The sequence below is a fragment of the Pholcus phalangioides genome, unplaced genomic scaffold (genome assembly GCF_987345545.1).
Source record: "Pholcus phalangioides strain wild (caught in Gottingen) unplaced genomic scaffold, Ppha-v1.0 ptg000001l_1, whole genome shotgun sequence".
Lineage (NCBI taxonomy): Eukaryota > Metazoa > Arthropoda > Arachnida > Araneae > Pholcidae > Pholcus > Pholcus phalangioides.
The window spans coordinates 22972486-22997798 of NW_028301594.1; the positions used below are offsets into that span (position 1 = coordinate 22972486).

General features: G+C 38.3%; 1 protein-coding gene across 1 annotated transcript in view; it reads right to left on the bottom strand.

The window, feature by feature from the left end:
• Nucleotides 1-25313, bottom strand: part of ds (dachsous cadherin-related 1) — a 105655-nt gene that overhangs the window by 78075 nt on the left and 2267 nt on the right. The window lies entirely within an intron of this gene.

The window sequence follows — 25313 nt, forward strand, 5'->3', positions numbered from 1 at the left end:
AGAAAAAGTTTGCCGCCCTCCCCCCCGGAAAAAATTGAAATGGCGGCCCTGGATGTCCCGTATGTGGGTCATATGACAACCGGCAAATATTCTCTTGATGTGCTGAGCCATAATTCGAGGACTTTCTTGGGACAACGCCGTAGAAAAGGAAGCAAAAGGGACAGAAAAATTTGTTGTTATATTCGAGGTCTTTGCGTTTCCCTCGACGTTATAAGCAAGGTTCGTAAACATCATTCTCTATGGGAATCAGCCATGACCACCAATTATTGACGCTATAGACGAGGTGTTTTATATGCGAGAAAATATTATTTGGCCGTAAAAGAGGGGTGACCGTTAAGAGGGGTTTTACTGTATTATAATGCAATTTAGCTACTCGTAGCTGTCTGTAAGACAAAGAGGAAAGGTTTTGAACTTGTACGGTGGCATAAATTATCTGATTTGGACATTATAATGCTGTTATCGCTCCGATTCGATTTTTATTTTCAGGCAACCAGTCATCAGGTGCTGAGAAACACCTGTTCCGAGATGTCATTTTCACATACGCGATCAATACGGTGTCCTAACATGAATGATTACCATAACGATCTACGTATATAATACGGTAAAAAAAAAAAAAGACCTTCGCGTTCAACAACACAATACGCGAAAGTTTCTACGATCTAGCGTTATTTCGATTTCTGTCGGCTCTTTAAGCGGTTTTTTTTTATTTATTTTTACGCCGAGATTAATCAATTATGCTTGGCAGTATTCACGAGAAATAGGTCATTCGCGTTATATGTATAATAACATTAAAAAAAAGATCTTTACTCTTTTTTTTTTCATTTGTTTTCGTCTGTAGTAAATTATGTCGAGGTCTCCTTCTATTGAAATTCATAAATTATGTTTGAAAGGGTGGAGAAAAAAAAAGAAGAGAAATATATATATGCTTGATCATGTAGATTATATTCGATTTGGAAGAGAAGAAGAGGGGGGAAAATATATATATATATATTATGCATGTATATTTGTTCAAATAGTTGCATTCGATAATTTCTAATTTTGCGATAATCTCATAGATTCTTATCATAGCATGTCGAAAAAGCTTGAATTGTCTCAGAAAATTACTAGGTCATCTCGAAAGTTTTTTCGAAGCCTCGTGTTTTATTAACCAGGTGCGGATCTAGGGTGATGATATGTCGGGAGGGGGGTGACTCGTAGTGTAGGTTCGTAACACACATCGTCCAGTAATTTATGGTCCAGACAAATTTTCCCGTATTATTTTGCTGTTGGGAGGAGCGATCGCCCCCCATCATACTTCCCCCCACTGAATCCATACCTGAGCGGATGCAAACATTTTCAGCTGCGAATGAAGTGGAACCAGACATTTGTAGATGAAAATGAATCCAAGCTAGACACTTTTAGATGCAAATGAAGTAGAGCCAGACATTTTTAGATGCAAATAAAATGGAATCTGACATTTTTGGATGCAAATGAAGCAGAAGCAAACATCTCAGCTTCGAATGTAGTGGAGAAATAACGGTATTTTTTTTTTTAAATAACGTTATAAACGGGATTCACTGCATAGTTCAAAATCTTAGCCTTCCAAATGTTTTTAGAGTTTCAGTTTTTTTTTCTCCCTTTGCAGAGTTTTTCACTTTTATCAAATACTTGGATTTTTGCCAAATATTTTACATTTTCCTTTACAATATATATATATATATATATATATATATATATTGCTTTCACTATATATTTCTGTTAACCCTTTCGCATTTCCTTAACTTTCAGGACTCTGGGAATCGAGTCTGAATTATGGAAGGAATTTTGGAGAAAATTATTAGTTTCGCGAAAGAGAGTCCTGTAATTTTTTTTCCCTGCGAGTCTGGTAAGAGGGGTTCTAGTTGACATCCTGGTAGAGATTGCAACCTAGCAAACTATGCACAGTGAAAACCTGATATAACCATACTTACTATACGGACCAAGAAGAAATATCGTTGTAGATATCGAGGGATTATCGTTACATCGAGAGAGGCACAGCATTATCCCTGCCCTCGGCCATATTTATGCTATTGCTGACATCTCTTCTGAATCGGCGTTTTTAGTAGCACCAGAAATGCACTTATAAGTGTTTATTCATCACAAAATATTATAATTTATTAGTTGATTGATAAAATTAGGTTGGGTGTTCTGTCCCTGTGGTGGTGTATCAAACTTCTGGGTACAACATAGAAAGTAGCGAAACCGACAAATTCATCAACACTTTTGGTGATTACTTGGCGCTAAATACTGATGCTATTACCACCCTTGGAAGAAAGAAAACAGGTGATGGGATCAAGAATATACTGAAGGTAATTTTGAGCGAAATATGCACTAGTTAACCCCTTCATTTACAGGCCTTTGGCAAGAAATTTGGATGATCCCTATTTGACATAATCGGCGATAAATCTGGTAATCTTGTCCTACCAAACCGCACGTTAGAAAAAGGACGAAGAAGGGGAAAGAAATAAGTAGGAGAAAAATTAAATAGAAAATGAGAATAAACTTTATAAGTAGATTCGCCGCTGTGGTGGTCGAGTGGTTATAGTGCCGGACTCGTGATGCGAGGATCCGGGTTCGAACCCCACAGTGGTGGTCGGCTGAAGTTGGTTTTCTGTGGTTCCCAACTTCAAGGCGCAAATGCGAGCCGATCTCCCCGTTAAAAAGTCTCGCCACAGAGAGCACCAGTCCTACAACGGTAAATCATTCAACCATAACACTTCACTCATAGTTAGTAAAACTGGGGGCAGATGACAGCACTACACATAACAAGCATTACACAGAAACAAACTATACGTCAGGTTGCACTACACGCACATTCCCGCATTTACCGATTCGTTGGGGGGTTCCGCGGGGGGGGGGTCGCATGGGGGGTGCATGTGTGGTGTAGCAGTAGTAGGTAGGGGCTCGGGGATCCATGATGTTCTTAAGTCAGCCACCTCGTTGGGCAATTTGCCTGTTGTGGCGTTGTATTTGTATAAGACAGTGTACAGTAGATTTCTCTTTTAATCCTCACCCTACGTGCTCTCTTTTGCTCGGGTGCGGTAGCCCAGGTCGATAAGATACTTGCCTAAAGTACCAAAGGATGTTTAGTAGTGTCGCAAGTTCGATACGCGGTTCGTCACTGTCGGAAAATTTCCTGCCTCGGGGTACAACAGAAACGGCGACTTGACCGCAGCAAAAAATTGCTACCGCATCGAGGGGTTAGCGCGCCAACCTCTCGATGAGTATAAAAAACAAGCCTGCCGTTCGGGAATCGGCAATATATTGTAAGTCCCAGTCTAATTAGCCCTCGTGTGCAGAAAATGACCGCGGTGCGACAAAAATGATCAAATGATCTCTTTCGCTCTTACATATATATAGTAGAAAGATGCATTAAATGTGGAGGAAAAAATCACTAACAGGAGTATGGAAAAAATAGGAGTATAAATCTATACATACAAAAAACGTAAAGAAAAGTGTGCGTGTGTGTTTCATACAAATTTACACTTTCATTCCGATCTTGATGAAATTTTGCGCACTTGACCTCCAAAACAAGAGAAAGGTCACTGTCTATCTATGATTTCGAAAGACCACCCTCACGGGGTCCACACTCTGGGCGTCTATATTAGAACGTTGCGCTCATGTCACCCATCTTAGATCACGTTACCCGTTGTTGCGAATTCATTCCTCGTATTCCGTAGATACCCAGTGATTCAAATATGCCCTTCGATTTCAAGCGATTGCAGTTTCCTATCAGCTTCCCATTCGCTATGAATATCAACAAGGCACAGGGGCAATAATTTTGTGCGACATGTAATAACTTGGAAAAAATGTTAATCTGAGTATGAAAAATATTATACAATTTAAAGTGCAATAAATTCATGTTTGTGTAGAAAATAATTGTATTGCATAATAATTTTATAGTGAAAATGTTAACAACTTGAGAAAAATCTGATCATTGTCTTCCTCCACGAGTTAGTTTCATATGTTCAGCACATTTTCTAATTACTTGGTAATACTTAACTATAAAGAGTATTATGTCGCGTGTAACGAAAGTGTAAACGTATTTTAGGAATCGTCAACACATAGGACTAGTGTATAATCGATCGACGGACGTTCCCTATGCAATAAGATCAATGCGCTGCTGGGAGACATCAGACATAACAGCCAATGGAAATGCTTAGAAATATTTTTAATCACAATGTTTTTTAATCATTCTGTGTGACTATCTCCATGAGGTGGATAGAAGCACACTTAACATAATTAGAAATTTCAAACTTCATAAAAATTTCAAAGATTTAATGAAGCAACTGTAACCCATTTCTATAGCGCTCAATATATCAGCTACGGAGAGATAGTGCGAATATCCGATTCTTGTCACGAATAAATAGGACTTTTTACGAAATGCTAGTTTATTTCTAAATCATAAAATTAAGATATGAAGAGGCCATTCATCCCTATCATTTGTTCGCATGTCTTATCGATCCTGAGTAATTAGAGTGAACGATTAAATTCTGAACAATGAACTGTGGCAAAAAACATAGTAACCTATGATGCAAACTTATTTACCTAAGTGTAAAACTTATTTCAGTCAGTAAAGTTCTAGGTACTTTTAATATAGTAATGATGGGGGGAAAGACTGTTAAATGATAAATATTTGAAATTCTCAAAAGCTGTGATAGTGTGGAAATGCTTCTAAGTTATTCCGTGAACTCGGCAGGTTTAAAAAGAATTTTATATATATTTGTGGATTTACCCATTCAACTTTGGAACAGCCTAATGGTTGCCATAACACAAAATTAAATTAAATGGTACACGATGTTGCACTGAACCCATAAAAGTGATAATTAATTTTGAAATTCTAGTATTTCTTGTCAATAAAAGTAATTTAAAGTTTATAAATGCGTAAAGTATTTTTATTTATTTAAATATACATACCTAATGAAACCTTCCAAAATGGCTACTATATTAACATTATAGTTGATACAATCTTCTTGTCACAGCAGTAAATTATGATTGCGTGAGTATGAAATGAAGTAATTTTTTATAAATCAGTTTCCTTCATTTTTGTGGAAGAAACCTGATATTTCTTCCTACTGTATTTTCCATGTAATTATTATTTATAATAATCTGTTTTCTAATGATCTTGAAAATAAGATGAAATTTTTAATTTTCCAATAGTACGAAAAAGATCGGTGCAGCTTAATTAATAATGTTTAATTGTTTTGTTACTTGAAGAAGTTGAAAATAGTTTTGTCGATAAGATTGAAACTAGAAAGGATTTTAAACTTTCAATGAAATTTCTCCAGGGGTAATGAAAACCTTCAGCTTTATATGTGACCTTGGTCAAAGGACTGATGTAATTTTTATAACTGATTTTACATGAGCATAGTTAAATTGTCATTGGCCGAATTGAAATTTATTAGAGGTGTTAAAATATATTTGCCATGTCTACGTTACATTGTGGTGTAAACGATGAATACGAAAGAAAGACCGGTTTCTTCCGCTTGGAAGAAGCAGGGTTGAACAGTTTTTTCGCTTGGACAAACTGTTTAACCCTACAAAAGAATGGTGAAGTTATAAATTTGCATAGGCTACGATGTTGATTTAGCAAAACTAAATTCACTTAAAGTTATAAAAAATATACATAAGTGTAAATTTTAACTTATATGATAAATTATTGAAGGAAAGCTAATTTCCTCCGGATGGTTTTTTCCATGGTTTTTCCGCTTCGGAAGAAACTGTCCAACCCTGCTGAAAATGTGCCGCTTAACACCAAAGCCATGCGGAAATGTGCGGTGAGCCACTCGAGTGATCGAGAACTGTGCCACGAGTCACAAGTGATCTGCAAATATGCAGCAGGCCCCTTAAATGATTTAGAAATGGGCCGAGGCCCACACGAGTGATGTGAAATTGCACCTCACGGACCGCTTAAGTGCTCTGTAACTTGCAGCGGATCACTCATGAGATTTGCAAATATACCGCGGGTTACTCATGAGATCTGTAAATATGCCGTAGCTCACTTGAGTAACGTGGAACTGCACCGTAGGTCACTTGAGTGGTCTGTAAATGTACCACGGGCCTCTTAAATGCTCTGGAACTGGGTCGCGGTAACTCAAGTGATCTGTAAATATGCAGCTTAGTTCATTTTCAGAACATTATGTTTGAGGTCACGGGCCTCATTAGATGACTCCAAGGACCACATTTGGGCCGCGGGCCATGGGTTGAGCATGTGTGACATATCATATGCCTCCCTCTTCGCGGTCCCAGGATATTCCGGGGGGGGGGGGCTAACCACAGGTTAAAACCAAGTAGAAGAGGAGCCATAACAGGTGAAGTATTTTAACATTATGTGTGTGTACAGTGTTTAAGGTCAGCCAAAAACAGTGGTTCTCAAACCTTTGCCAACCACGACTCTCTAGCTAACGACGACCTACCCTAGTCATCGTTTATAAGCAGCTCCCGAGGATAGTCCAGAAAAGAATCACTTCAAAGCACTAAATAGGAAATTACCATTATCACCAATTCATCGTGATTTCCCCGTCAAAACGATGCACACTTCAAGAACCACTGCTGTAGACAGGGCCGTAACTAGGATTTTTGCAACCCGGGGCAAACATTATTTTGCCGCCCCGACACCTTTAAAATCATATAATTTTATAATGGTGTTCTTCGTTCCCGTCTAAAACTACTGTCCCCCCCCTAAATTTTGCCGCCCTGGGCAGTTGCGCCCGCCACACTCTAGTTACGGCCCTGGCTGTAGGATATCATATACATATCCCTCAGATCACAGCTCGAGATGACTGGCTCTATTGTAATATATTGTACTACTATCGTGCAGTCACTATTCCTTTTCAGACCATCCCGTCAGTTGTGAAAACGATGTATCGCTCAACAGCAAAGACGGAATCAGAGGACTGATCGGAGGGTCCTCCACACACAAGCGGAGCCCTCGTCAGTGACCAAAATGAACCCAGATTATTAGCTGGAGACAACCTGGTTCTATTCCATATCGGTACATTTTCGACGACACTGCAAACACGCAACGGTGGTTGGCTATCAATATTTATCCAAAACACGTGATGGCCTTTGCTAAAACCGAATGCCCTTCAACTAAGCGACTTGGAATGGTGCTGGCGGAGAGCAACAGCAGAACCTGTAACGATGGTGTTCACCTGTCTCTGGATGGCAGGCACCGAAACAGAGCTGTTCGTGCTTGTCGGGGGATTAACAGATGGTTCGCTCTATTGGTCTCTCTGTGTAGGTCATCCTCAGCGATTTTACGCACCTCCACTACTCACCCTATGATTCTTACGACTCCTAACATTTTGATTAGAATGCCCTATTTAATAGGCTGTCCGTCGATACCACAATACAGCCGCCTAATTCCAATCCCGCCAATTTCAGACTACGGCAGAATTTTTTTAGATTGCACGTACACACACACACAAGCGCGCGCATTCAAGTTTGCCTACGTAGGTATACCTGAACGGTGCATCCACACCATATAGGTATTAGACCACTACATACAGGCTTGTTTGCACAGTTCTAAAGCAGGATTTGACAAATCCCAGGCTGATCGTCATGGCGGCTAGAAAATCAGTATTGGAGCCTAAAATTTTCTTCTGTGATGCTAAATTGGAGTCTATGAATGACGCAAATTTTTCTGATTTCATGACAGTGTCTTTTTACACAGGAAAAGGATATGAAGTTCCGGAAAAAATACTTGGTGCTTTATTCTCATAAGGTGAGTATACCGTGAAATTAAAAAAAAAAATTGATACCAATCGATTGCGATAAAAGAAATCGGTATACTACAGCGGAACCTCGTTTATACATTTTTTAGTTACACGACTTTCACATTTATACGACATTTGACTTCGGTCGCAATTGGTTCTTATGCATCTTAATGTTAAAATAATTAATTTATTCGACGTAAAACCTCAATTATTCAGTGTTTTAGATTCGACTCGAACTTTCGAAACTTTTGAAAAAACGTCATTTATATCCATCAAATGCGGACAATTTTTGTATACAGTGAAAACGTATTGCTGAAACAGTTTTTCTTGCATATTGTCACCGCAAAAAGAAATCAATTTTAGGGTGATTGCTGACGTATATGAAAATAGCCAGCGAGTTGGCCGATGGCCATTTAGTGTGGACGCTTAAGTGATTTGTTTATTGCTTGTTTCTACGCAGACGCGTCGAGGCCCAAAGAAACGCATTTCAATTGTTTTGACAGCCATATATCGTTTCAGAATTTTTTCCCTCCCAATGTTTTCAGCGTTATCCTTAGATAAGTACAGGTCTGTCGATAAGGCGGCATTACCCTATAAAAGTCTGATTAAAGTTCGTTTTAAAACTTTGATAAAAATTCTTTTATAAAACTTGAAAAATGTAACCAATAAACACATCTGTTACATTCGAGCGAACTTAACTGATCCGCCTATTGGTTGCATTTTTCAAGTTTTATAAACGAACTTTTATAAAACTTTTATAGTGTAATTCCGGCCTGAGAGACATATACGGTACACACAAACACACAGTAAGTTCTTTGGATAATTTCCTGTGGAATTTTCTTCCGTTATGGTGCTTGCTGGCTGTGTCAAAACCACCGTTCGAAAACAAAAAGCGCTTTCTATAAAAAAACCCGGGAAATATAGATTTTGGAGGAATCCGACAAGAATTTTAAATTAGTCAATAAAGTTGTTCTTGCAAAACAGTTGAATATCCCTATGTCCACTTCGAAAACGACTATAAAGTAAAGAAACAAAATCAAAGACCAAGCTGCTGGTTGCAAATCATTTATTGCCAAAAAAATGAGAATCCAAGATGGAAAATTTTCGCAAGTCGAGAAGATTTTGTTGCAATTTTTTTTTCCATTGTCTATCAAATAGAGATTTAACATTTTGCTAAATTTTATTTCTTCAAGTGATTTGAAAAGAGATTCAATTTCTTTCCCTTTAAGTATTTTGATTGAAATGATATTATTTTTATAACAGAATTGGAGATGCAATCAAATACACTGAATTTTTAAATATTTTGCATGTCTGGGGGGGGGGGGGGTTAAAGTCTCAGTTATTCGACTTATACATTTATACGACGTTTTGACTCGGCTTCTTGAAAGTCGTATAAACGAGGCTCCACCGTATTATTATTAAACTTAAACTATATCGTCAAATTACTCAGTTGATGCATATTTAGCTTTGGCGCAGACTAGACGTGTCGCTGACCTTCGAAAACATTAAAAGTGTATCGAGATACTCCGTTGTTTTTTTCTTCTTCAGAGAAGAGCTTCACACCTCAAACTAGTATTCAAAGATGTTTGAAGTAACAATGAAAAACAAAACAGGATGGACGGAGGGAAGAAAAAGAAAAGTACGCATAAGTTTCAGGAATAATATTCATTGTGTGTTCCTTTGACGAGCAAATGTTCCGAAATTTTCTCTCAAAAAACCGCCCGGTGTAAAGGGCGTGGCGTCCATCCATCGAAAGGAAATCATTACAGATGGCGTGCAAGATGGTTTGGAAATAATGAAATAAAATAAACTGTTGAACTTGGACTTGAGAAACAACTAACCGTATATCTATCTGCACACCCTACCCTTCAGACTTGCCTTATAGTTCTTTTGCTTGTACTCCGTAAAGGTGTGAGTATCAATGGAATCTGTGAAGTTTTGAAGGTAGAGAATGTAGTTTTTTCACCAACATCGTACATCAGGGGTGCACAACCTCCGGCCCGCGAAAATTATTCTAGTAGAAAATATATCAGTAGTAAAAGGCTGACCACATGTTTTCTTCATAAAAATACGGGAAATAAGGATCAATATAGGTCATCACTAATTTTCGTCAAAAAAACTATCCAAGGTAATTAAAGTTGCCAACTATCGCTAAAATTGCTGAAAAATCGCTAAAATTGCTGAAAAATCGCCAATGGCGAAAAATAGGGGGGGGGCTACAGTAGGTTGCAATAGATTAAAATTTAATCCACTAAAAACACGTTTGAAAAGTATGTGATGAACACATATGAATTATAATTAACTACACATATTATAATTAGATTTATAACTATTATAATATAATTAATAACTATTATAATATAATTAATAACTATTATAATATAATTAATAACTATTATAATATAATTAATAACTATTATAATATAATTAATAACTATTATAATATAATTAATAAAGTTATGAAAATAGTTTCACAGTCATTGATTTCAGTAAAGAATAAAATTCAAGCTTCGTTGAAAATACTGAAAAAACAGGAGATTTTCCAAAAAAAAACAGGACAGCCAAAATTACTGGAATGTCTCGTAATAGTCAAATCCCGTTTTAACGAATTCCGTTATACCGAAAATCTCGTTTTAACGAACACTTTTTCTGATACCCCATATGAGTTTAAATAGGAACAATGCAAAAATCTTTAATTCCTTTATAACGAAGTGATTTCTCCGGTCTCTTGGAGTTCGTTATAACGGGATTCGACTGCATAATTCCAGTTTTATATACCAGTTTTCATATATGCAGCTGGATCCCGTCACAACGAACTCCATGAGACCGGAGGAACCACTTTGTTAGGTTTTCAAGGAATTCCAAATTTTTCGACTCGGGATTCGACTGTATATACCTCAGTATATATATGCCATTTCTAGCCCGAGAGCGGCAAATATACCGCATATCTGACCCGCGGACTGAAAAGGTTGCGCACCCCTGTCGCATATGATCAAAAACAAAAGAAAATTGCTGTATTCTTATTCTAGTCACATATTTCTACCTCTTTCGAGAGTTGTTTTGTTGTGTGTGCGCGACGGATTTTTTTCATCTCATTTTTTGCTTCATAATTTCAGCTCATACTGAGCTTGATTTCTGCATAGGGCGTTTGCCCAGGGCTCCAAATGTTGATATGTAACATGTACTCTCGAGGACTATATACAGGGTGCATAGCAAACAGGGGCATTTTACTGGCGAACCGTTGATCCTAGAGGTATACTTACAATTAGAAAAAGTCTTTAAATAACGCGTAATACTCAGATATGAGTACAAGGGTTGTATAGTTATCAAAATAAAAAACTGTGTGGTCCAAAACCCAATTAGAAAGATGTTGCCCTGTCTGTCCTAATGCCAAAAAAAGCCATGTTTCTAAGTGCAATATTTGCTGAGATATTCGAATACAAAAAAAGGAGGAAATTTGAGAAAAAAACAGAGTTTTAAAGTCTTTTTCTTTGAATTACCTATTATTTTTTTATATTATTTTCCTCTGAATATTATTGTGAAGGTCTACGTGACCTTCATCTCACTGGCAAAAGGAGAGGGGGTCTCGCCTTTGTCTTATTGGCAAAAAGGGTCCATGGGACACGAAAAGCTAAGACCCCCTCACTTAAACGCTTCCCTTTCCAGCTTTTTTTTTTGTTTCACGGGTCTCTGCGGTCTTCTTGATAGAGGCCAATTGCTATGGCTTCCTTTATACTTGATTTTCATAACGTGGCCCATTATAATCCCAAAGAAAAATACGCCAAAATCTGCGACGTCTACAGACCAATCTACGTCACAGACCAATCAGTGCTACTGCAGAACAATCTAGAAGAATTTTAAGAAAAATGTAGAAAACACTTGGGAATTTTTACTGCAGAACATTTTCAGTCAGTTAGGGGAACGTTGCAGAACAATGCAAAACATTCCACTTTGGGGATTATAATATCCCAGGGCCGCAATGGAGCAATATGGATTGAGAACCACGATAATAGGACATGATATTGAGTCGCCCAACTCAGCCAACACCTTCTATAGCAGAAAGCTTCTGTTCTTTGACGTCACTGAAGTCGTCCATTCCACCTGTAGCCACTGGATAAAGCAGGCCGAAGTATGCAAAATCTTTGGCAAACTTTCACAAGATTTCGCGCCCACGCTTATCAATATAATTAGGCGCTTGAACCATACGCATGCTTGTTATTTTCCGGACCGCGGATACCGAATATCCAGACACGGCACTTCTACGGTAATTTTCTTCCTGAAACACAAGGGGAGTAACACACACACACACTTAGATTTCAAGGTGGAATCTTAACAATCGTGTGAATGGACATTCATGATAATGTACAGCAGGGCTGGACAAATCTCCAAAAAAAAAAGGAATGCCCTAATCACACACAATATTTTTCATGCCCGAAAAATATTATTACTGGATATTTACTTCAATTTTTTTTAAAACCTGGCTCCTACTCTCACTCATTGAATAAAATCAAAACTATCTATTATAATTTTCAAAATGGTTAGTTGGTTCTAAACCGTTGTGCAGAATGAAAATGAACATGCATTGTAGCATGAAACCACAACATTTTTATTTTTATTCTCAATACCGGTGTGAGTTTTATGCGCCAAAATACCATGTTTAAAATAATATACGTCAAACAGTTGCTATGTTTTTGGTGTTTACAAAAATAAAATAAAATTCAGTAGTGATCACAAAAACATATTCACCTGTATTTCAGTCATTAAATTTACACCGGTATGCAGCATAAAAACAAATAATATATTGTATCATAACATATTTTGTTCGTTTTCATGCTATATATCGGTTTGAAACCAACAACTAAATTTAGTCGAAGAATTATAGCAGATAGTTTTGTTTTTGTTTGATCGGTGGCAAAGCAGAAACCCCATATTGTGTGATGATGTGGGTTTTTTTCCCCGATACGTTTGCGTAGAAGAGAAATGAATATTTTATACAATTTTAGAATGATTTTTGCCGAATATTTTATCCCTTTCGGACACTTCATACATATACTGTAAATAAGACCATATAGTATACAATTTTTTTTTTTTACATTTTTATGAAGTTTTCCGTGTGAATGCCATGAGGATATACTATTTCACAGAGTTTTCCCGTTTCCTAGAACAGCCCAGTAGCATCATATGATTCTATTTTAAGCCCAGTTACAGTATATGAGAGCAGGTCGCCCGAGTGGCGTAGCCCGAGTGGTAAGATGCTCGTCTTCCACTATGAAGGTTGCCGTCAAGGTCCATGGGTTCGAATCCAGCTACGAGAACATCAGAAAAAGCCTTTTACCTATGGAGCCTGGGGCCACCACCGATCGATGACACCTTCATTTCCCACCCAACTCCACTAGTTGGAAATTGCCATATGGCGATGTATGACTAGAGTTGGTGAGCGGTAAAGTGGTATATGAGAGCCCCCCGAGGAATATCGACGAGGCGTGTGCATGGTTTAGTAGTATATGAAAGCCTATGAGGACCGTGGAAATAGATCAAAATACGCATTTGTATCATGGCCGCCAAAGAAACCCTTCATTTAAAGTACCGCGCATGCCTGTGGAACCACTTACATTATCATCTATGAAAAAATTAAAAAAAAGAAATTTTAAATTTTTTTTACATGCCTGCGTCGGGCACGTGGTCGAACAAAATACATGCCCGATCAAAATTTTACGTGCCTCCAGCCCCTTATGTAAAGTTATACACCGTTCGGGGGGGGGGGGGAGGCACAAAAGAAGATTAACACTAGAACACAATACCGGTTCCCAACGATTTTAGTGTGTGTAATCCCTTCTATTAAAAATAAATAACTAAAACCTTTTTGTTTCGTTGCTGACTGCGCTCAAAAGAAAAAATAAATAAATAAATAAAATGAGAATAAAGGAAAGTGCTCCACTCACTGCTCGCCGACAATGATTACTTTGGAGTGGTTGTTGTTGTTGTTCTTGCTCACTTTAAATCAATCCATCGTACACGGTTGGGCACCGACGAAACCGTTATAGCCTGTCGCAGCATCTATTTCATCGCATTGAAAATCGCTATCTGACATGCAGATGTGACGGTTGGTCGATCACAGCCAACATGAGTACCAGTTTCCAGTAACGTGCGCGACACGACAGCAGATAAAAACGACAATACAAAAGGAAAAGAAGAAGAAGAACAAAATGCTGCTAAACATTCTCGTACGTGATCTAAAAGTCAAAACCAAAAGACAGAAGAGGAATTTCACTTTTCTTTTAATGCATTCAATCTGTGTTCACGCGCTTGTTTCTTTCTTTTCTGTCCTTTTCTTTTTTTCTTTTTTTTTGTGGGGGGGGGGGGATGTCGCACTGTGTGTAATACTGCACTGTGAAAACAGTGACATACTGCACCTTTCACCCACAAATCAGTTTTACTTCTGTTTTTTTTTCCTTTTCTCATATTTTTCCCCATACAAGGTCACGATGCCTTTTTTTTTTCAGGTTGATTTAAACGTAATTTTACATATGTTTTCAAACGATTACACATGACATCATCAGAGCACAGATTTGTAACTGGTTATTCCGCGAACCCTGGAGTTCCATGAGAGATTTTTTTTGAGGTTAACGAAATCAAACGTCACGGTACCCTAAAAAATTTCTCAACCCAGAGAACTTATAAATACAGTGAAACATCGATATAACGATACTCTGTGCAACGAGAAACAATATCGTTGTCGAGGGATTACGCTTACATCGAGAGGCAACATTGCCATCAAGTGCCACCAAATTTATGTTGTTGCTGACATCTTTTCTAAATCTGCGTTTTTTGTACAATGCGAATTCAAAGCGGAGAAATGGTTTGTTGATTAATAAAATTCATTTAAGTAGTGTTTCTCAACCGCCGGGCCCTGACATCATTCATACCGGACCGCGAGTGATCAGCGGTTTCATTTCTCCTTATTTATTTTCCGTTGGTCTTGTGTTTGACCGGGCCTTCCACTGAATGAATGAAACCGGGCCGCGGGCTTGCCAATGTTGAGAACCACTGATTTAGAGGCATTTTGCTCCTGTAAAGACTTCTACTGTACTGCACTTACGTGTCTTACACAGAAAGTGGCAATCACGACACACTACTTCATCAACACTTTTCGTGATCATGTGATGCAAAACATCGATGTTATTAAACGCCCCCCCCCCGGAAGAACGAAAGCAATTAACGAAGTCAAAACTGAATTCGAGACGACTTTGAGCGAGATATATAAAAAAATATCGTTATAGAGCAATTTCAACCTCTTTTAAAAATATCGTTATAGAGGGATTTATGGAAATGTTTGGGACATTGAAATATTATTCGAAATGTTGAGGGAAATGATGTTTTTACGACTTTTTTTCCGGGACTTTACCTATGTTAGAAGACTCACTCTCTTGAAATCAGAAAATTCCGTGTCATTGACTCCAATTTAGCAATCACGTGCAGAAGACTTTAGGCGACAATACCGATTTTTTAGTCGATTAGACAGCCTGGGGTCTGGAATTCTACAAGCCTCAGCATTGTTTCTCCACCACCGGGACGTGGCCGGTTCCGGGCTCTGACATCAGGTAAATCGCAATGTGTAATTTACTACCTAGTGAGTTGTGTCGGAAGTGTAAAAGTGTATACCTAGTAGTCTGAGTGCGTATCTAGTGTTCCGTCTGATTTTTCAGCGCTGCCATCTAGATCGCTCAAACGACACGCAGGATATTTATAGATCACTTGTGACCCGCGTCACAACTCCAGAGCACTTACGCGGCTTGCGACAGATTTATAGATCACTTAAGTGGCCATGACAGATTTTCAAACCAATGAAGTGGCGCGCACTGTCAAAAGGGTTTAGCACCCTTGTGCTAAGTCAATGAGAGGAACCTTCACCGATTACCGCGGAGAAATGGGTTTATGTTATGAAAAAATACTCGCAGCTAACACTGCCAGCAAGCCCCATACAGGTTTCCTGAGCCTCGAACTGCCCTGGTTTTGTTTATGAATAGAAGTTCCACGGAGAAAGCAACGAAATTTTATTCAATTAGGCTCATAAATATGTTAACTTGTTTCTAGAAATTCAAGAGCCGAATAAAACACGGCAGAGAGAGCTTCTCGACCTCGTTAATACGTCTAAGGGTATGAAATTATGAAATTTACAGTTATACTCGTGTATTATTCTTCTGAAAATAATTCACCCCTACGGAGATTTATTGAGGTTATCTTTGAGATAAAATAGGTTAATATCATGAGTTCGAAGTTGTGAATCAGAACATAAACAAAAACATTCAAATATCATGTTTTTTGTACTTATTTGCAATTAAAATGCTAAAACGTGATCGAAATTTCCAACGTACTTGAATCATAGCAAGGTAGGCAGTTAATTTCTAAAAGTGTTCCAGATGTGTTCTGGCCGTAGGGAAAAAAAAACAACAGTGAATAAGTTCGCATTTTTCCTTTCTCCCCACACTCTTTAAATCTGCATCTCTTAAAAGCTTAATATAATAATAAGACTAAGATGTATCAATGAAAACAAAAATTAGAATTATAAATGCGTTGGTCTTTCCTGTCTTTATGTATGGATGTGAGAGCTGGACACTACGGAAAACAGATAAGAAAATAATTGATTCCTTCGAACTTTGGTGCTGGAGGAGGACGCTGAGAATTCCATGGACAGCTAAAAGGACTAACAAATCGGTTATCGAAGAAGTCAAGGTTGACTATTCTCTAGAAGCAACAGTCATTAAACAGAAACTCTCTTACTTTGGCCATGTAATTGCGCACAGAAGGCTCACTAGAAAAAATGGTAATGCTTGGAAGAATGGAGGGAACGAGAGGGAGAGGCAGACAAAGCACCAGATGGATAGAAGAGGTGTTGCAAAGCACTAGAATGAAGCTAGCACAACTGAGACATGGTGTGAATGACAGACCAGCTTGGAGAGCCAGAGTCACCAGGAGTCGAAATCGACTCGATGGTTCCTAATAACATCTCATTCAAAGTTATAGGGATTACAGTTGAACACAAGGCTTGACAGAATGAAAAAAGTTCTTAGGTGACTGCCAAATTTGTAGAAACCTATCACGATATTGTACAGGTTGCCCCATAAATTTGTAAATAGTTTAAAAATCATAAAAAGTGAAGGAATTAAGTATATTTGGATGCAGTTTTTACCGAAGACGTTATTCTCACGAAGGGTGTTGTTGTTTTAACAGAAAAACTAGTTTAAATTTATGTCGATAGAGGACGCTCCACAGAAGAAAATCACTGGAGATAAGTAAATGTGAAATGTATTCTTTCTTGTTTTTAATTCCTTGGTTTTTTTTTTATGTACTACTGCTCGCATGTTTCATTTTTATTAAATCAAATTTGTATGCGTTTCATTTTTGTCATTTTTTTTGTCTGTGTTTATAATTGACCATGACTGTTTTTACGCACAATAAACAAATTTATTCACAGTAGAAGTCCGTTACAATCACAGCTCACAATCACGGTAAAAATTGTCGTTATAACGAACTTCTCGTTATAAGCGGATGCTTTTTTTGTAACATTATATCTTCGACCATCACCTACAAATTACTCGTTACATCGAGATTGCGGTTATAAGCCAAGGGTTCATAACCTTTTTCAGCCGCGACCCAAAATCAACAACAGCAATCAATCAGCTTTGTGACTCGGTATCATAGGAGTACGCAGAATTTTCTCAACGGGGGGGGGGGGGGGGGTTTAACGTTTTTTCCTGCAAAATAACACTATAATTTCGGCTTGAGGGGGGTTAGAACCCCAAACCCCCCCCCCTGCGTACGTCAATGCTCGGTACTGTTTGTTTTTCGAAATAGATGAAACCAGAGCCGTCCTAAGGGTGTGTAAAAGTGCGGTCGCATCTGCCCTCACGTTTGGGGGGCGCATTCACGGTAACAATAATTTCTTTCTTAAATCAATTTTCATCATTTCACCAGAAATTCTGGGATTACTTTTCTCATAAATTCTAAAATCCTGAGTTTTTTCCAATTCTGCAATTCCGAATTTCAATTCTGAAATAATTTCTTTCATTCATTTTAAATTTTCACCAATTCTAAAAATATTTCGTGCATTTATTCCGAATTTTCATGATTTTAATTTTCTGAATTTTCGATTTCTCTTTGTCACAGGAGAGAAAAATCGGGGCTAAAGGGTCCCGACTCTGGTAAGGGCGGCCCTGAAACCAGTGATGCAATATGAGTATTCATAAAAGAACTATATATGGATTTGTACGACTCACCGCTACGAATCAAGTTTGGGTCGTGACCCATAGCTCAAGAATCTCTGACTTCTAGTGAATTTGAACGACCCATCTTGGAAGCCCCGGCGACCCATGGGTTAAGAACCCCTGTTATAAGTCATACTGGTTATAACGGACATTTACTGCATTTATTTATACATTTATAAAATGCAAGTTGTACGATTAACCGCTCGTTTCTAATTTTTCCTGGAGCTTGCATGAGGTTTTCATCGTGATATTGACATTGATGGATGCATGCACTATTGGTGAAGTTGTTTTACGTCACCCATGAATTACCCGCTGAAGCTTTACGACCGTTCAGACACAAAAAAGACTGAAGAAAGGTTCAGGTCTAGAATTCTGTGATTCGCTTCCATACAACGCCCTCTGTCGACACAAATTTGAATTAAATTATTTCACTGAACCAAAATCATCCCCTTTGGTTTTACTGTACAATATTTCCAATAACTTCACGCCTATATCAAGCCCCGGGTACAAAAACTTCGTTTATGTCTGCTATATAGCGGTGTCTTGTCTGATTTCCATTTCTATGACGAGAATAATGTTATTTAGTCATATCTAAGGCGACTTGATAAGTTGACAATGACTATAGCCCCTATTGTAGTGGCTATAGTCATATCGAAATGCGATGGCATCGGATATAACAGATGTCTTCAACCTTTTTTCTAGTCGCGAGCACTGCCTTTACCAAAAGAAGAGCACTTTTACGGAAAATTTGATACACGAATTCATGAAATCAAGATGATTTCAATCCTAGAATGGAATTTGTACAAAGTGGTAATAATTGGAACGTTGATCAAATACTGGTGAGCTCCAAATCGGACACGATCATCGAGCATTCTAGGTTCTTCAGGGAGCACTATGGTGCTCGCGAGCAACGGGTTGAAGCAGCACCTGCTGGTTGAAGATGCCTGGGATATAACAACTCATTTTTTTTTTCACGGCTGTGTAATTTTTCTAAGACCGGGATTATACTATAAAAGTTTGATAAAAGTTCTTTTATAAAACTTCAAATGCAAAAATAGCAAAAGACATTTTTTCAAACTTTTATAGTGTAATCCTGGCCTAAGAAATACTTCAGGAATTAATTTCGGAGCCCACTTCAAGGGCTTGACAAATTTGAAAAAAAAAAAAAGCTAAATATTTCTTAAAAACGCACTGGTGGACGGACCATGGCCCTCACGAGGGTGGACCTGGGAGGCTGCAGACCAGGGCTCAGACGATTATCATCTTTTTCCTCCGTTTTTTAACGGCTACATTGTAAATTCACTACAGAATGGCCGGTGAAAAATCTGGTATGAGGACCGTGAAAAATCCCAGCCTAGAGGTCATGTACACACATAAGTTTTGAAATTTTTTTGTTGCTAATGGGTCTGGACTCAAATTTAGTAATCACATACAGGCGCCAAATACTTATTTCTTAGCCACCATAGTAAACTGGAGCCTAGGATTTGTCACTCACACACACGCGTGCACTGAAATACACCCATGATAAATATATTCTTCATCAATTTCAGATTACAAAGGTGTTTTTCAAGTCTCTGTATACTAAGGTCACACAAATCTCAGGCGCCAGATCACCATGGCGACTAAAAAATTGGTATTGGCACCTAAACTTTTCTTTGTGTAGTTACTAAATTGCAGGCTGAGAGCAGCACAAAATGTATGGAACTTATAGCCTCATATCTGGCAACATGAAAGAGAGTTCACTATGCCCTGAAAAAGTCAAAAGAAACATTATTTTGGACTTTTTCTTCGGGTAAAAAATTTTTGGGTAGATTTTTTTTTTTTTTTGCAATTTGTCCAACCCTGCTGTATACAAAGCCACAATATATTTAAACCAGTTTCTCATAAACTTGTACGACGGTTTCAACGACATACCGGTTACAGCAGTGAAATTTCACGGCTCCAGAATGTCGTTATAACCGAGTTGGACTGTAGGCCTAATCTGAAGAAATTCCTCGTCTTCATTACATGTAGCGGTATGTAAGGTAAATTAGTGTTCACGTACTGGTACATGTATATTGAATGAAGTTGACGTTTTATTATGGATGCGGCGAAACAATCCTCAGGGATGTGGAGCCCCCTTTCTACAAATAGATTCTTCACAAAAACCAGTTTGTGTGAGATGGAAGCCGTCTTCTATCACAATGGTAATGAGAATCAGTCTTATCAGCGGGCACCCTCCCCTTCCACCACAGTCCTCCCGACCCCAATCAATGCTTATTTATGCAAGGTAGATGGAGTCGTATAACGATTGGAAATTTATGCCGGCATCGATACATACATATAGTGACGAATATTCTTGGCACATTTTCCAAAGATCCAAAGATAATGGTTGTCTCAATGGCAGTCGTACAGATGCTGGAGTGGGGAGGAGAAAGAAACAAACAACCTAAAACATGAGAAGATCAATGTTATCTGCCAACCTGTTGTCCGTCCATCTGAGAAAGTTGACAATCCATCAACGAATGTCAAATTTTATTTGATGAAGAAAAAAATGTATCGTTCGTTATACGAACAAGGTTATTTCCACCTAAACCCGGGACTTCAAAATCTATTGGCCCTACCACAACTCCTTTTCAGATTTTTTTCAGCAACCTTTCTTTAACTCTCTAAGCGACATTGACGAGATATCTCGCCTCTTCAAAAGACTCATTGGTAAGCCCAGACATTTTGTGAAGTTGATTTCCCAATGGAACACGTTTTGGTCATAGTGACGGACTTGCATTGCGAAAACGGGTTCCAGGTTCAAACCCCACTGCCGGTACATTCGGTGGTAGGCTGAAGCTTGTTTTCTATGGTTTTACAACTTCAAGGCATGACTGCCAGCCAATCTCCCCATTAAAAAGTTTCGTTGCAGAGAACACCACGCACACAATTAGGCCTACGACATTCAAAAATTCGTTTCAAGGAGTTGAGTGTAGAGGAGTTGGGTGGAGAAAATTTGAGAACCAAAGGGCTAAGCCAACTAATGAGCATCCCACATTGCATCTGTAACATACTGGTCCGTGAACTCTTCGTCCGTTCCACCACTATTTACAAGAGGCGATATTGCCTATTTTGGAAAACACTGATGTAAAAGAGCCTCCCCCCCCCCATATGAGGGGATTGATATACTTTTTTAAAGGGGTATAATACAGATTATAGACACACACATTATTTCCCCCATACTAGCTATTCTATAAGATGAGATAAGAAGCAATCATGGGGGGGGGGGGCAGACTGAGAAGCCCAGGGATCGATTTTTTCTAAAATAATCTTTAAATTCAAGCATCTATTTATTAGAAGATATAGGTTTCTTGACTAAAATTTATTAATTAACTAGTAAATTAAAAAAAAAAGTTTCCTTTGAAAAGGCCCGTCATTTAGGGGGGCGGGGAAGGGCCCCCCGGTTTTTAAAATACTTTTTTTTCCCCGGCTTTTGAAAATACACTAAAACTGGTACATATATATATACATACATTGAATATATGTGCTTTGCCCCCCCCCCCGGAATTGTTAGGAAACCACGACAACCGAAGTAAACATTCCGAAAGTGACTGTGGGGCTCAGGAACCATTGTTGCCCGACGGTTTTTTGCCCATTTCGGGCATTTCCCCTGCGCTGGCAAACTTTTAAAGTAGCCTACGGTTCAATCCCGGTACTGTTTAGTATATGTGCAAAATTTGGGGACGATCGATCTAAAATTATAGATTTAAATAAAGGAAAAAAACATACATACATACGTTCACATTTATATATAAAATATAACTTTTTCACATACCCCAAAGCAGAATATTTTGCATTGTTCTGCAATGAGCCCTCGACTGACAGGAAATGTTCTGCAGTTCCCATAATAGTGTTTTCTACATTGTTCTTAAAATTCTTCCCGATTGTTCTGCAATAGCACTGATTGGACTTTGGCATATTCTGCTTTGGGGTTCACATACATAAAAATTTCTACTACAAAAGCGCTTTTTACACGTTTTGTGAAAAAAAAATTGGAAAAATTTAGTACCCACTCGCGAAGTGCAATCACAATGAAAATTTCAGACGGAAAATGAACATTTATTTGAGTGGTCTTATCCACTGAATATTAATTTATGTGTAACGGGATTAGACTAAAAAAATTACCCACTTAACTGGTTTACTCCTTCTAGCTTCGCTTACAGAGCCGCATTAACCATTAAACAAAATAAGCGCGTACTTCGGGCATAAGGAGAAAAGGGGCACCACAAAAAGTTATCAAATTATATTTTTTATTAATGTGAATCTTTTTTCACAGTATCAACCATTTGGTAGAAAATCATCAAAGATCATATTGGAATAGAAAGTACCTTGAAGTACCTTGAAATTCCTCTTTGGCGCAAGATGAGACGAATATATGTTATTTCCAAGGCAACAATATTGAAATCATAAATCTCTTATCTGCAGAAACTAATAATATTCCACACTAGAGTTCACGGTAATGCTGAGTTTTTGGAGAATAAGATGTCACAAATTTTTCATAAAGTAAGCGAAGACAGTGCCGTCTTAACGCATGGGCCCAAGTGCTTAAGGGATTAATGAGATTTGGTGCTATGAATTTAGAGAGAATGCATAGAAATAATAAGCAGAGCCTTTTTTTTCTCTCCAGAGTATCACTTTGACCGAGGGCCCATAGCACTGTTAAGACGGCCCTAAGCCCAGGGCATTCTTAACAGTATCATAGGCTCTAGAGGTCAACGTAGGTTGGGACCTCGTACCTCCCAAATGACGATTAAAAAGTTAAAAATATTTTTGTAAAAAGAATTAAAATATCAAAAGAAAATACTTTATATGTAACCAAATCAACATCTGTTAATTTGAAATGTTTTTTTGAAGGTTAGTAACTCAAAATTTCTCTTGAAAGATTCCTTGTGCCCCTCGAAAGGTTGGTCCTGTGTACGCTCTTGATAGGGCCCCAGGCCCATAACTAGGCTGGAGCAATCAGGGCTCCGAGCTAAATGGAAGCCCCCAAATCCCCCTTTTCTGAGTATAACCTTTTCAGGAAGAGGGGGCAAGAAAATGTTTGCCCCGGGCCAGAGAAATCATGCTACAGCCTTGATAGACCTCCGGGCAAAAGCAATTTTTTTTCCGAGTCCCCCCTTCTATATAAAAATACTTGCCTTCCAATTTGCATACTCACTAAAATTGTAACCAGATCTAATTTTCACGAGGCCCTCTCTGCACTTGAAATCGCCGAGGTGTGCCCAGATGACACTATGCGTCGAAAAGGTACAGCGTGAGCCAAGTTCTACAGAATAAGGGCGTGAACTTAAAATGTGTAGATCTACGGGTATACTTGCATATGGATCATAAGGGAATCAATGCAGTTTAATCTAACGTGGATGTAAAAGAAATTCTACCAGGTCTACATTGCAAATGAACTCGAAAATGTATCAGAAAGAAGAGGTACCCAATCAATTAACCAAAAATAATGTACTTCCGAATAATATCGTGACTATGCTAAGGTTCAGTGGTTCCTCCTGAAGCAAGTTCGGGAAAATTATAAAAAACAATCAATGGAAGAAAATATCTCGAAATATTTTCAAAAGACTAGAACAAAAGGTAAAATCAAGTCTGTCGTTTTGGAAAATATGAACGGAAAAATTCAAAAAGGTACATTTTGGCAAATTCAGAAACAATGATAGTAACATTGATTTACGTCTCTTTTGGCTTGCTCAATTCTAACAAGTAAATGTAAAATTTATTAATTCTTAGAAAAGAATTATTAGAATTTATTAGAATCTTCTATCCATATAGCTACTTCCTGAAAAACCGCAACAGAAGTCTTCACCCCTATTCGAGTCACGAACATGATTTATACCGGGGGTGAACAAAAGCTGGCCCGCAGCTCCATGCTATACCCCAGACTAGGTAAAAATACGGAGTACTACATTAATTTTCTGATCATTATTTGAGCTATTGGTTTTATATATATAACAGCAGACTTCCTAATTAACAAACTATTTACACTCACTATTTCTGTATAGTGACGATTGTATAGTAATTTTTTATAGTCATACCATACTGCCTTTTCGATCACAAAAATTTCTTATGCGCTACCTCGTTGGGCAAATTGTCTGTTGATGGCCTCTGTATTCATAGCTGAATGTATATTTGATGTCCTGCTCAATGTGACTTTGCTCAAAGTAGATGCCAACGCACAGTGGCACCTCGCTTCAGCTGACTAGGCTACCCAGACTCTAATAATTCAAAAGAGCAAACATATGTCATATTTGATTGTCGGGCTCATATCGTACCTCTGACCGAGGTTGCACTCCCGGACATGATTATTTGCGTTGAAAACAAAAGCAATAATTTTGGCATGGTGATTGGTGGCCTACGTTGAAGAAAACCGCCACTTTTCCAAACGAATATACCTCCTCCTCCTCCTAACCAGAACATGACCCGCCGCTCTGTCTCAACAGATATAAGCAGATGGTCAAAGACCTTTATCATGTTGGAAAACCAATACACCGATATTCTTTTTGAAAGAATGAAACTGATGTAATAAGAATACACATATTCCAAATCTCGTTCAAAGTAACATTATGGGCGTACAAGAGCACCAGTAATAGTGCGTGCGCGCATCCTTTCACATCTACAAGTAGTCTGCCTGGTCCATGAAGATAGTCCATCTTATCTTGGTACCAGCACGTTTTTACCCATTCCGGATGGTCAATACTATCCGAGCGTCGGAAGTATATTTCAGACCTTTGGGTGCTTGTCTTGAGCTTTTTCGATTTCTGCATCAATTCTGACAGCACTCTAGGCTCCGACGCCACTGCAAGCGAGTTTGGCCTTTGGAACGCTTTCCATCCTAACAATAAAACTACTCTCGAAGTCTACCGGTGCGTGAATCAATTCCTTGAGCATCTATTCAACTCGTGCATCCTAACGGGTTACCAAATTAGGGGTAAGGGAAAAACAATAATTGCAGAAAAATGTGGACCAAAATGTTTTGTCAGTAAAATTCAAACTGTGGATGTAATTGGTTAAATGGGTAGAATAATTTGCAGAAGAGAGAGAGAAAAACGTAATTTTTGATGCATTGTATCTCTTATTAGCTGGGAATAAAATGTTTATTCGGTTGCGCATTGCATCGATTATCCGATTATGCATCGATTGTTGCAGTATCGGAGCAGTATTGTTGAAAAACTTTCGATATCTACAGCATTTTGTTGAAATGCTTTTGAAGATATCTACAACGTTGTTGAAAGGTTTTAGAGATATCTACAGCAGCGGTTTTCAACATTTTATGACTCACGGAGCC